Source organism: Oncorhynchus gorbuscha, linkage group LG13, assembly GCF_021184085.1.
Source record: "Oncorhynchus gorbuscha isolate QuinsamMale2020 ecotype Even-year linkage group LG13, OgorEven_v1.0, whole genome shotgun sequence".
Classification (NCBI taxonomy): domain Eukaryota; kingdom Metazoa; phylum Chordata; class Actinopteri; order Salmoniformes; family Salmonidae; genus Oncorhynchus; species Oncorhynchus gorbuscha.
Genome location: NC_060185.1, coordinates 6,996,237 through 7,009,824, shown reverse-complemented (window position 1 = coordinate 7,009,824; position 13,588 = coordinate 6,996,237). Strand labels below are relative to the sequence as shown.

The 13,588-nt window shown below is 51.3% G+C and overlaps 1 protein-coding gene across 1 annotated transcript in view; it reads left to right on the top strand.

Annotated features, from left to right (window-relative positions):
• The window catches only part of LOC123992476 (syntaxin-1A), a 122,815-nt gene that overhangs the window by 43,010 nt on the left and 66,217 nt on the right, over positions 1–13,588 (top strand). The window lies entirely within an intron of this gene.

Genomic DNA, 13,588 nt, shown 5'->3' with positions numbered 1-13,588 from the left:
ACGAAATATAAAACAATATCCTTGTCACCTGATCCATCATTACAATGTGTTTTAAGTCATTGTTTGGGCTCACCATCGTTAATTTACTGTTAAACAGCTGTACTGTTTGTCTTTGGCTGTTCTAGATTTCCGCTGAGGGTTTTGTTGCAAGTCTTGTTCTCCTCCAATAATTTCCAGTTATTTAAATGTCCTCCGGTGTGTATGACTTAGATACCTGAGCCAACCAGTTTAAACCAGTTCCATTCATAGTAACAATTTGTGGCCTACAGATTACTCTAACCATTTACGCAACACAGTAACACAATGCTGGAAAATTCATTAAACACCCCCAACACCTCAGTAATGCAAAATGTGTTGTTTTTATATCCAATTTATTAGTGTCGTTGAACCAGATATATCATCTCACGGTTAGCAGTCATTCTCTAAGTTCTTTAATCTATGGCAAGAGTATGTACTTTATATATATATATATATAGTCCTTTACATCCAGAAATGTGTTGATATGAGGGACATGTTGCTGTTTAAGATTAAAGTCTTAAACGCCTTCCGGCGCCGACTGAGATGGCCGCCTCGCTTCGCGTTCCTAGGAAACTATGCAGTTTTTTGTTTTTTTTACGTGTTATTTCTTACATTAGTACCCCAGGTCTTCTTAGGTTTCATTACATACAGTCGAGAAGAACTACTGAATATAAGATCAGCGTCAACTCACCATCAGTACGACCAAGAATATGTTTTCCGCGACGCGGATCCTGTGTTCTGCCTTACAAACAGGACAACGGAATGGATCGCATGCAGCGACCCAAGGAAACGACTCCGAAAAAGAGGGAAACGCGGCGGTGTTCTGGTCAGACTCTGAAAAAGGGCACATCGCGCACCACTTCCCAGTATTCTTCTTGCCAATGTCCAGTCTCTCGACAACAAGGTTGATGAAATCCGAGCAAGGGTGGCATTCCAGAGGGACATCAGAGACTGCAACGTTCTCTGCTTTACGGAAACATGGCTTACTGGGAAAACGCTATCCAGGGCGGTGCAGCCAACGGGTTTCTCCACGCATCGCGCCGACAGAAACAAACATCTTTCTGGTAAGAAGAGTGGCGGGGGCGTATGCCTCATGACTAACGGGACATGGTGTGATGAAGGAAACATACAGGAACTCAAATCCTTCTGTTCACCTGATTTAGAATTCCTCACAATTAAATGTAGACCGCATTATCTTCCAAGAGAATTCTCTTCGATTATAATCACAGCCGTATATATCCCCCCCCCAAGCAGACACATCGATGGCTCTGAACGAACTTTATTTAACTCTTTGCAAACTGGAAAACATTTATCCGGAGGCTGCATTCATTGTAGCTGGGGATTTTAACAAAGCCAATCTGAAAACAAGACTCCCTAAATTTTATCAGCATATCGATTGCGCAACCAGGGGTGGTAAAACCTTGGATCATTGTTACTCTAACTTCCGCGACGCATATAAGGCCCTGCCCCGCCCCCCTTTCGGAAAAGCTGACCACGACTCCATTTTGCTGATCCCTGCCTACAGACAGAAATTAAAACAAGAGGCTCCCACGCTGAGGTCTGTCCAACGCTGGTCAGACCAAGCTGACTCTACACTCCAAGACTGCTTCCATCACGTGGACTGGGACATGTTTCGTATTGCGTCAGATGGGAATATTGACGAATACGCTGATTTTGTGTGCGAGTTCATTAGAACGTGCGTCGAAGATGTCGTTCCCATAGCAACGATAAAAACATTCCCTAACCAGAAACCGTGGATTGATGGCAGCATTCGCGTGAAACTGAAAGCGCGAACCACTGCTTTTAATCAGGGCAAGGTGTCTGGCAACATGACTGAATACAAACAGTGCAGCTATTCCCTCCGTAAGGCTATCAAACAAGCTAAGCGTCAGTACAGAGACAAAGTGGAATCTCAATTCAATGGCTCAGACACAAGAGGCATGTGGCAGGGTCTACAGTCAATCACGGACTACAAGATGAAATCCAGCCCAGTCACGGACCAGGATGTCTTGCTCCCAGGCAGACTAAATAACTTTTTTGCCCGCTTTGAGGACAATACAGTGCCACTGACACGGCCTGCAACGGAAACATGCAGTCTCTCCTTCACTGCAGCCGAGGTGAGTAAGACATTTAAACGTGTTAACGCTCGCAAGGCTGCAGGCCCAGACGGCATCCCCAGCCGCGCCCTCAGAGCATGCGCAGACCAGCTGGCCGGTGTGTTTACGGACATATTCAATCAATCCCTATACCAGTCTGCTGTTCCCACATGCTTCAAGAGGGCCACCATTGTTCCTGTTCCCAAGAAAGCTAAGGTAACTGAGCTAAACGACTACCGCCCCGTAGCACTCACTTCCGTCATCATGAAGTGCTTTGAGAGACTAGTCAAGGACCATATCACCTCCACCCTACCTGACACCCTAGACCCACTCCAATTTGCTTACCGCCCAAATAGGTCCACAGACGATGCAATCTCAACCACACTGCACACTGCCCTAACCCACCTGGACAAGAGGAATACCTATGTGAGAATGCTGTTCATCGACTACAGCTCGGCATTCAACACCATAGTACCCTCCAAGCTCGTCATCAAGCTCGAGACCCTGGGTCTCGACCCCGCCCTGTGCAACTGGGTACTGGACTTCCTGACGGGCCGCCCCCAGGTGGTGAGGGTAGGCAACAACATCTCCTCCCCGCTGATCCTCAACACGGGGCCCCACAAGGGTGCGTTCTGAGCCCTCTCCTGTACTCCCTGTTCACCCACGACTGCGTGGCCACGCACGCCTCCAACTCAATCATCAAGTTTGCGGACGACACAACAGTGGTAGGCTTGATTACCAACAACGACGAGACGGCCTACAGGGAGGAGGTGAGGGCCCTCGGAGTGTGGTGTCAGGAAAATAACCTCACACTCAACGTCAACAAAACTAAGGAGATGATTGTGGACTTCAGGAAACAGCAGAGGGAACACCCCCTATCCACATCGATGGAACAGTAGTGGAGAGGGTAGCTAGTTTTAAGTTCCTCGGCATACACATCACAGACAAACTGAATTGGTCCACTCACACTGACAGCGTCGTGAAGAAGGCGCAGCAGCGCCTATTCAACCTCAGGAGGCTGAAGAAATTCGGCTTGTCACCAAAAGCACTCACAAACTTCTACAGATGCACAATCGAGAGCATCCTGGCGGGCTGTATCACCGCCTGGTACGGCAACTGCTCCGCCCTCAACCGTAAGGCTCTCCAGAGGGTAGTGAGGACTGCACAACGCATCACCGGGGGCAAACTACCTGCCCTCCAGGACACCTACACCACCCGTTGTTACAGGAAGGCCATAAAGATCATCAAGGACATCAACCACCCGAACCACTGCCTGTTCACCCCGCTATCATCCAGAAGGCGAGGTCAGTACAGGTGCATCAAAGCTGGGACCGAGAGACTGAAAAACAGCTTCTATCTCAAGGCCATCAGACTGTTAAACAGCCACCACTAACATTGAGTGGCTGCTGCCAACACACTGTCATTGACACTGACCCAACTCCAGCCATTTTAATAATGGGAATTGATGGGAAATGATGTAAATATATCACTAGCCACTTTAAACAATGCTACCTTATATAATGTTACTTACCCTACATTATTCATCTCATATGCATATGTATATACTGTACTCTACATCATCGACTGCATCCTTATGTAACACATGTATCACTAGCCACTTTAACTATGCCACTTTGTTTACTTTGTCTACACACTCATCTCATATGTATATACTGTACTCGATACCATCTACTGTATGCTGCTCTGTACCATCACTCATTCATATATCCTTATGTACATGTTCCTTATCCCCTTACACTGTGTATAAGACAGTAGTTTTGGAATTGTTAGTTAGATTACTTTGTTGGTTATCACTGCATTGTCGGAACTAGAAGCACAAGCATTTCGCTACACTCGCATTAACATCTGCTAACCATGTGTATGTGACAAATACAATTTGATTTGATTTGATTAGTGTGATATCTATTGACATGTTACATTAATGGATAAATCCTAATAAAGATTAGCCTCCTTCACTGTTTTCAACACATCTGCTGACACCCCTAATACATTGCTTTACCAAGGCCCCCCCCATCCCCTTTTTCTCCCCAATTTCGTGATTTACAATCTTGTCTCATCGCTGCAACTCCTCAACGGGCTCGGCGAACGTCGAGTCATACGTCCTCCGAAACATGACACGCCAAAACCCTCGCCTCTTAACCACCCGCTCGCCTAACCCTCCCCCGAAGCCTGCTGCATCAATGAGTCGGAGGAAACACCGTTCGGACTGACGACTGAAGTCAACCTCAGGCGGAGCCTGAGACGCCCAGCACTGAGTGGAGAGGAGGCGGGGCCTGAGACGCCCAGCACTGAGAGAGTGGAGAGGAGGCGGAGCCTGAGACGCCCAGCACTGAGAGAGTGGAGAGGAGGCGGGGCATGAGACGCCCAGCACTGAGAGAGTGGAGAGGAGGCGGAGCCTGAGACGCCCAGCACTGAGGGAGAGGAGGCGGAGCCTGAGACGCCCAGCACTGAGAGAGTGGAGAGGAGGCGGAGCCTGAGACGCCCAGCACTGAGAGAGTGGAGAGTAGGCGGGGCCTGAGACGCCCAGCACTGCGAGAGTGGAGAGGAGGCGGAGCCTGAGACGCCCAGCACTGAGAGAGTGGAGAGGAGGCGGGGCCTGAGACGCCCAGCACTGAGAGTGGAGAGGAGGCGGGGCCTGAGACGCCCAGCACTGAGAGTGGAGAGGAGGCGGAGCCTGAGACGCCCAGCACTGAGAGAGTGGAGAGGAGGCGGGGCATGAGACGCCCAGCACTGAGAGAGTGGAGAGGAGGCGGAGCCTGAGACGCCCAGCACTGAGGGAGAGGAGGCGGAGCCTGAGACGCCCAGCACTGAGGGAGAGGAGGCGGAGCCTGAGACGCCCAGCACTGAGAAGGTAGAGAGGAGGCGGAGCCTGAGACGCCCAGCCCTGAGAAGGTAGAGAGGAGGCGGAGCCTGAGACGCCCAGCCCTGAGAAGGTAGAGAGGAGGCAGAGCCTGAGACGCCCAGCACTGAGAGGATGGAGAGGAGGCGGAGCCTGAGACGCACTGAGAGAGTGGAGAGGAGGCGGAGCCTGAGACGCCCAGCCCTGAGAGAGTGGAGAGGAGGCGGAGCCTGAGACGCCCAGCACTGAGAAGGTAGAGAGGAGGCGGAGCCTGAGACGCCCAGCCCTGAGAAGGTAGAGAGGAGGCGGAGCCTGAGACGCCCAGCCCTGAGAGGATGGAGAGGAGGCGGAGCCTGAGACGCACTGAGAGAGTGGAGAGGAGGCGGAGCCTGAGACGCACTGAGAGAGTGAGAGGAGGCGGGGCCTGAGACGCACTGAGAGAGTGGAGAGGAGGCGGAGCCTGAGACGCACTGAGAGAGTGGAGAGGAGGCGGGGCCTGAGACGCACTGAGAGAGTGGAGAGGAGGCAGAGCCTGAGACGCACTGAGAAAGTGGAAAGGAGGCGGGGCCTGAGACGCACTGAGAGAGTGGAGAGGAGGCGGAGCCTGAGACGCACTGAGAGAGTGGAGAGGAGGCGGGGCCTGAGACGCACTGAGAGAGTGGAGAGGAGGCAGAGCCTGAGACGCACTGAGAGAGTGGAGAGGAGGCGGAGCCTGAGACGCACTGAGAGAGTGGAGAGGAGGCTGGCCTGAGACGCACTGAGAGAGTGGAGAGGAGGCAGAGCCTGAGACGCACTGAGAGAGTGGAGAGGAGGCGGGGCCTGAGACGCACTGAGAGAGTGGAGAGGAGGCAGAGCCTGAGACGCACTGAGAGAGTGGAAAGGAGGCGGGGCCTGAGACGCACTGAGAGAGTGGAGAGGAGGCAGAGCCTGAGACGCACTGAGAGAGTGGAAAGGAGGCGGAGCCTGAGACGCACTGAGAGAGTGGAGAGGAGGCAGAGCCTGAGACGCACAGAGAGTGGAGAGGAGGCGGAGCCTGAGACGCACTGAGAGAGTGGAGAGGAGGCGGAGCCTGAGACGCACTGAGAGAGTGGAGAGGAGGCGGAGCCTGAGACGCACTGAGAGAGTGGAGAGGAGGCCGGGGCCTGAGACGCACTGAGAGAGTGGAGAGGAGGCCGGGGCCTGAGACGCACTGAGAGAGTGGAGAGGAGGCGGAGCCTGAGACGCACTGAGAGAGTGGAGAGGAGGCGGAGCCTGAGACGCACTGTGGAGAGGAGGATCTGATGGTTCACGGTGTCAAAGGCAGAGGATAGATCTAGGAGGATGAGAACAGAGGAGAGAGAGTCAACTCGTAGCAGTTCGTAGATCCTCCGTGACACAGAGAAAAGCAGTCTCGGTTGAGTGATTCTTGAAGCCAGACTGATTAGGGTCAACAAGATCGTTCTGAGACAGATAGTGAGAGAGTTGGTCAGAGACATCCCGCTCAAGTATTTTGGAAAGAAAAGAAAGATGGGATACCGGACTGTAGTTTGACGTCAGAGCAGTTGAGTGTTGGTTTCTTGAGGAGGAGAGCAACTAGAAGGCCATTTTGAAGTCAGAGGGGATGAAGATGAAGTGGTCAGGGATGAAGGATGTGAGGAATATGGGAGTAGGTCTCCAGAGATGGTCTGGAGGAGGGGTGGGGCCTAGCGGGCAGGGATGAAGGATGTGAGGAATATGGGAGAAGCTCTCCAGAGATGGTCTGGTGGAGGGGGTGGGGCCTAGTAGGCACGTTGTTGGGCTGCCAGACTTCACTGGTCGCAGGATTTTAACTGGAGAGAGAGAGGGAAGAATGAGGTCAAGGCGTAGGTTAGTTCTGAGTGAGGGGGACCAGTGGACTCAATAGGCTGAGTGAATGAGACCAGTGGACTCAATAGGCTGAGTGAATGAGACCAGTGGACTCAATAGGCTGAGTGAATGAGACCAGTGGACTCAATAGGCTGAGTGAATGAGACCAGTGGACTCAATATGCTGAGTGAATGAGACCAGTACACTCAATATGCTGAGTGAATGAGAAGCGGATGTCATCGACCTTCTTTTCAAAGTGGTTGACAAAGTCGTCAGCAGAGAGGAAGGAGGAGGAGGGGGTGGAGGAGGAATAAAGAGGAAGGAGGAGGAGGAGGGGGTGGAGGAATAAAGAGGAAGGAGGAGGAGGAGGGGTGGAGGAATAAAGAGGAAGGAGGAGGAGGAGGGGGTGGAGGAATAAAGAGGAAGGAGGAGGAGGAGGGGGTGGAGGAATAAAGAGGAAGGAGGAGGAGGAGGGGGTGGAGGAGGAATAAAGAGGAAGGAGGAGGAGGAGGGGGTGGAGGAATAAAGAGGAAGGAGGAGGAGGAGGGGTGGAGGAGGAATAAAGAGGAAGGAGGAGGAGGAGGGGGTGGAGGAATAAAGAGGAAGGAGGAGGAGGAGGGGGGGAGGAATAAAGAGGAAGGAGGAGGAGGAGGAGGGGGGGTGGAGGAAATAAAGAGGAAGGAGGAGGAGGAGGGGGTGGAGGAATAAAGAGGAAGGAGGAGGAGGAGGGGGGTGGAGGAGGAATAAAGAGGAAGGAGGAGGAGGAGGGGGGGTGGAGGAATAAAGAGGAAGGAGGAGGAGGAGGGGTGGAGGAGGAATAAAGAGGGAAGGAGGAGGAGGGGGTGGAGGAGGAATAAAGAGGAAGGAGGAGGAGGGGGGGTGGAGGAATAAAGAGGAAGGATGGGAGGGGGTGGAGGAATAAAGAGGAAGGAGGAGGGGGGGGGTGGAGGAATAAAGAGGAAGGAGGAGGAGGAGGGGTGGAGGAGGAATAAAGAGGAAGGAGGAGGAGGGGGTGGAGGAATAAAGAGGAAGGAGGAGGGGGGGTGGAGGAATAAAGAGGAAGGAGGAGGAGGAGGGGGTGGAGGAGGAATAAAGAGGAAGGAGGAGGAGGGGTAGGAGGAATAAAGAGGAATGAGGAGGGGGGTGGAGGAATAAAGAGGAAGGAGGAGGAGGGGGGTGGAGGAATAAAGAGGAAGGAGGAGGAGGAATAGGAGGAATAAAGAGGAAGGAGGAGGGGGGTGGAGGAATAAAGAGGAAGGAGGAGGGGGGGGGAGGAATAAAGAGGAAGGAGGAAGGAGGAGGAGGAGGAATAAAGAGGAAGGAGGAGGAGGGGGTGGAGGAATAAAGGAATAAAGTGGAAGGAGGAGGAGGGGGTGTAGGAATAAAGGGAAGGATGAGGAGGGGGTGGAGGAATAAAGAGGAAGGAGGAGGAGGGGGTGGAGGAATAAAGAGGAAGGAGGAGGAGGGGGTGGAGGAATAAAGAGGAAGGAGGAGGAGGAGGGGTGGAGGAATAAAGAGGAAGGAGGAGGAGGGGGTGGAGGAATAAAGAGGAAGGAGGAGGAGGAATAAAAGAGGAAGGAGGAGGAGGGGGTGGAGGAATAAAGAGGAAGGAGGAGGAGGGGGTGGAGGAATAAAGGGAAGGAGGAGGGGGGGTGGAGGAATAAAGAGGAAGGAGGAGGAGGGGGTGGAGGAATAAAGAGGAAGGAGGAGGAGGGGGTGGAGGAATAAAGAGGAAGGAGGGGGAGGAGGAGGAATAAAGGAGGAGGAGGAGGGGGTGGAGGAATAAAGAGGAAGGAGGAGGGGGTGGAGGAATAAAGAGGAAGGAGGAGGAGGGGGGGAGGAATAAAGAGAGGAGGAGGAGGGGGTGGAGGAATAAAGAGGGAGGGGTGGAGGAATAAAGAGGAAGGAGGAGGAGGGGGTGGAGGAATAAAGAGGAAGGAGGAGGGGGGTGGAGGAATAAAGAGGAAGGAGGAGGAAGGAGGGGGGTGGAGGAATAAAGAGGAAGGAGGAGGAGAGGGTGGAGGAATAAAGAGGAAGGAGGAGGAGGTGGTGGAGGAATAAAGAGGAAGGAGGAGGAGGGGGTGGAGGAATAAAGAGGAAGGAGGAGGAGGGGGTGGGGGAATAAAGAGGAAGGGGGAGGAGGGGGTGGAGGAATAAAGAGGAAGGAGGAAGGGGTGGAGGAATAAAGAGGAAGGAGGAGGGGGTGGAGGAGGAATAAAGAGGGAGGAGGAGGAGGAGGGGGTGGAGGAGGAATAAAGAGGGAGGAGGAGGAGGAGGGGGTGGAGGAGGAATAAAGAGGGAGGAGGAGGAGGAGGGGGGGGTGGAGGAGGAGGAGGAATGAAGAGGGAGTAGAAGGTGAGAAAAGAGTTTCCTAGGGTTGGAAAGTGTCTTCGGCAGCGGATACAGAGGACGAGAAGGTAGCGAGTAGGGAGTGGAAGGATGATGAGACCTACGGAAGTTTAGTTTTCCGTCCACTTTCGCTCAGAAGAGCGGTGAGCCATTGTCAGGAAATTAGCTTATGAAGGTGTTGAGGAACTCTCCAAGGGCACCTGGTGGGCGATAGGTGACAACAATGTTAAGCTTGAGTGGTTAAGTGACAGTGACAGCATGATATTCACATAAGAATAGAGAAAATCTCTCCTTCAGAGAAATGAGTAACGCTGTTGCGTCACCGTGACGACTACAGTTCCACAGCCCGCATTTATACATACTGTAGGCTACAATACTGGTGAACACTGCAGTCTTGCTGAAGACCACCCTGGAAATCCAAGCCCTGCTTTATGGAAGGTTTCGAGACTGGTTGATAAAGTCTCGGGTTGGTGTGTGCCTGTGTGTGTTTGTTTGCCTGGGAGACAGGCTAACCCAGGGGAGGAGAGGAAAAGGAGGATGGGAGGAGGAGAGAAGAGAACCCGTCTCCAGTTGCCAGGTCTTCCTGATAAGTCTGGTAGATCAGAGAGAGGGCCCCAGGCCATTTTACACCTGAGTATTTCCAGACCTCATTAAGGGCTGACTGGCTGGTGCCAGTCACTAGTTCTGCTGCTACTGGGGGGGGAAACAGCACTGATCCTCACTTCATTAAAGAACATAAGCTGCCAGTTTGTTTCTAGTCTCTTTAATGTAGCCTGGGTGCCAGTCTCTTTCTAGTCTCTTTAATATAGCCTGGGTGCCAGCCCTAAGCCTCTCCTCATAAACCTCACAGGCTGCCAGTCTCTTTCTAGTCTCTTTAATATAGCCTAGGTGCCAGTCTGTTTCTAGTCTCTTTAATATAGCTTGGGTGCCAGTCTGTTTCTAGTCTCTTTAATATAGCCTGGGTGCCAGTATGTTTCTAGTCTCTTTAATATAGCCTGGGTGCCAGCCCTAAGCCTCTCTTCATAAACCCCATAGGCTGCCTATCTGTTTCTAGTCTAATATAGCCTGGGTGCCAGTCTGTTTCTAGTCTCTTTAATATAGCCTGGGTGCCAGTCTGTTTCTAGTCTCTTTTATATAGCCTGGGTGCCAGCCCCAAACCTCTCTTCATAAACCCCATAGGCTGCCAATCTGTTTTTAGTCTAATATAGCCTGGGCGCCAGTCTGTTTCTATTCTCTTTAACATAGCCTGGGTGCCAGTATGTTTCTAATCTCTTTTTAATATAGCCTGGGTGCCAGCCCTAAGCCTCTCTTCATGAACCCCATAGGCTGCCAGTCTGTTTCTAGTCTCTTTAATATAGCCTGGGTGCCAGTCTGTTTCTAATCTCTTAAATATAGCCTGGGTGCCAGCACTAAGCCTCTCCTCATAAACCCCACAGGCTGCCAGTCTGTTTCTAGTCTATTTAATTAATATAGCCTGGGTGCCAGTCTGTTTCTAATCTCTTAAATATAGCCTGGGTGCCAGCCCTAAGCCTCTCCTCATAAACCCCACAGGCTGCCAGTCTGTTTCTAGTCTATTTAATTAATATAGCCTGGGTGCCAGTCTGTTTCTAATCTCTTTAATATAGCCTGGGTGCCAGCCCTAAGCCTCTCCTCATAAACCGCACAGGCTCCCAGTCTGTTTCCGCTCTCTTGCCAACTCTTTATGGAATTGTCATGCAAAACATTGTATTGAGCTTGACAATGACAATGGACGAGGCAAAAGTACAAGCAGATCTGGGACCAAGCTACTGCTCCTGGGACCAGGCTACTGCTCCTGGGACCAGGCTACTGCTACTGGGACCAGGCTACTGCTGCTGGGACCAGGCTACTGCTGCTGGGACCAGGCTACTGCTACTGGGACCAGGCTACTGTACTGCTACTGGGACCAGGCTACTCTTACTGGGACCAGGCTACTGCTACTGGGACCAGGCTACTGTACTGCTACTGGGACCAGGCTACTGTACTGCTACTGGGACCAAGCTACTGCTACTGGGACCAGGCTACTGTACTGCTACTGGGACCAAGCTACTGCTACTGGGACCAGGCTACTCTTACTGGGACCAGGCTACTGCTACTGGGACCAGGCTACTGTACTGCTACTGGGACCAGGCTACTCTTACTGGGACCAGGCTACTGCTACTGGATCATTTTTGAAAGAGAGGATCCAGATTGTCTAACCCGGCTAATTTGTAGGGGTCCAGATTTTTCAGCTCTTTCAGAACATCAGCTATCTGAATTTGGGTAAAGGAGAAGTGGGTGAGGTTTGGGCGAGTTGCTGTGGGAAGCGCAGGGCTGTTGACCGGGGTTGGGGTAGCCAGGTGGAAAGGATGGCCAGCCGTAGAAAAATGCTTATTGAAATTCTCAATTATTGTGGATTTATCGGTACTGACAGTGTTTCCTAGCCTCAGAGCAGTGGGCAGCTGGGAGGAGGTGCTCTTATTCTCCATGGACTTTACAGTGTCCCAAAACGTTTTTGAGTTTGTACTATAGGATGCAAGTTTCTGCTTTTTAAAAGCTAGCCTTCGCTTTCCTAGCTGCCTGTGTATATTGGTTCCTAACTTCCCTGAAAAGTTGCATATCACGGGGGCTATTCGATGCTAATACAGAATGCCACATGATGTTTTTGTGCTGGTCAAGGGCAGACAGGTCTGGAGTGAACCAAGGACTGTATCTATTCATAGTTCTACATTTTTTGAATGGAGCATGCTTATTTAAGATGGCGAGGAAGGCACTTTTAAAGAATAGCCAGGCATCCTCTACTGACAGGATGAGGTCAATGTCATTCCAGGATACCCCGGCCAGGTCGATTAGAAAGGCCTGTTTGCTGTTTTTAAGGGAGCGTTTGACACTGATGAGGGGTGGTCGTTTGACCACAGACCCATTACGGATGCAGGAAGTGAGGCAGTGATCGCTGAGATCTTGGTTGAAAACAGCAGAGGTGTATTTGGAGGGCGAGTTTGTTAGGATGATATCTATGAGGGTGCCCGTTGTCATGACGTTGGCCTTGGGGTAGGTTTATGACAGTCATAAATACCTCTTCCCCCCTTTTCTCTCTCTACCCTACTGATGTTACATTTGCAAAACCCTTGGTTAACATAGAGATTCTGGGAACATCAGAAGGTGGGGGGAAATGAACTATATTCTGGTAATCCGAACAATTGAACATTTGCGGTGGTACTTAATGAATATGATTTCAGTTCGGTTGTCATCTGAGACATTCTCATCAATGATAAGATGACATAAACTCTACAGTGGAAAGTCTACACATCAGAGTTATCGGATTCACATGGAATTGTTGTTCAATTTAAATGTTTGAATATGAAATTATTAGTGTTGGGATGAAATGTGATTTTAGCTTCTAAAATGTGAGATTTGGGTTCTCATAAGATAGTGCTCTGCTCAATCAGTGGCCCTTCCCTGTGAACGGACATGGGCTATAAAACTTTTCAAACACGCCCTCCTCTCCCTTCCTATATAAGCCCTTGCTGACAATATAACCTCCTGTTCCGAGGATGTGAGGACGATGGTCCGATGTCAGAATGATTCAGATAATAACTACAGAACGAAGACAACATCAGTTTGAGCTTTGGTTGCGAATAGTATGAACTTTGAACTCTTATTCACTACAGAAGTGATACCTCCTAGCCATTGAGTTAGCAACAGCAGATGCAAACGAGGGTTGGGAAGGAACAGACAGAGTATCCCGTCTCACACAATGACGTTACTACAACGTATTCAATTGACCACCAGAGACATTCTTCAAAGGACTCTGTTTGGCAACACGGCATTCCATCTACCCACCAACCTACCGAAGCGCAGCTCAGAGTAAATATTTATTGCATTTTCCTTTTCCAAATGGGAGGTAATTTAGAATGCATAGAAGGCATGTTGATATTAGGGAGAGGCATGCATAGCCAAGTGATCGTATGAGTCCAGTGAGTGGTTGGGCTGTCTGGGGACACGGTGATTGAGGCAGTTAGCAGACTGGGGCTAGCAAGCTAGCAGTTAGCAGGCTGGGACTAGCATAAGGGCCTTAGAGGGACGTCGCGGAGGGGGGAAGTCTGTTTTTGTCTCCTCGTGCGGTGACATCGATAGACCAGTCGTGAAATTAGTAGGGTTTCAAGTAGCAGAAGGGTCCAAGTCCAATTGGCAAAATGGGTATAGTGGTCCAAGTAACTGGCCGATGGATCAGCTAACAGTCCAATATGCTATAGATAGCTAGCAGGCCGCGGTTAGCAGAATGGGCCTTCAGGGGACGTTGCACCTGAGGGGCCTGTTGGGAGCCTCGGGCAGATTATGTCGGTATTCCAGTCGTGAAGGATCGGCGGGGTTCCGTGCCCCGTACCGGCAGTGGAAGGGGTCCGGATATTGTAGCCGAGGATTGGGCTTCAGGAGTAGCCCA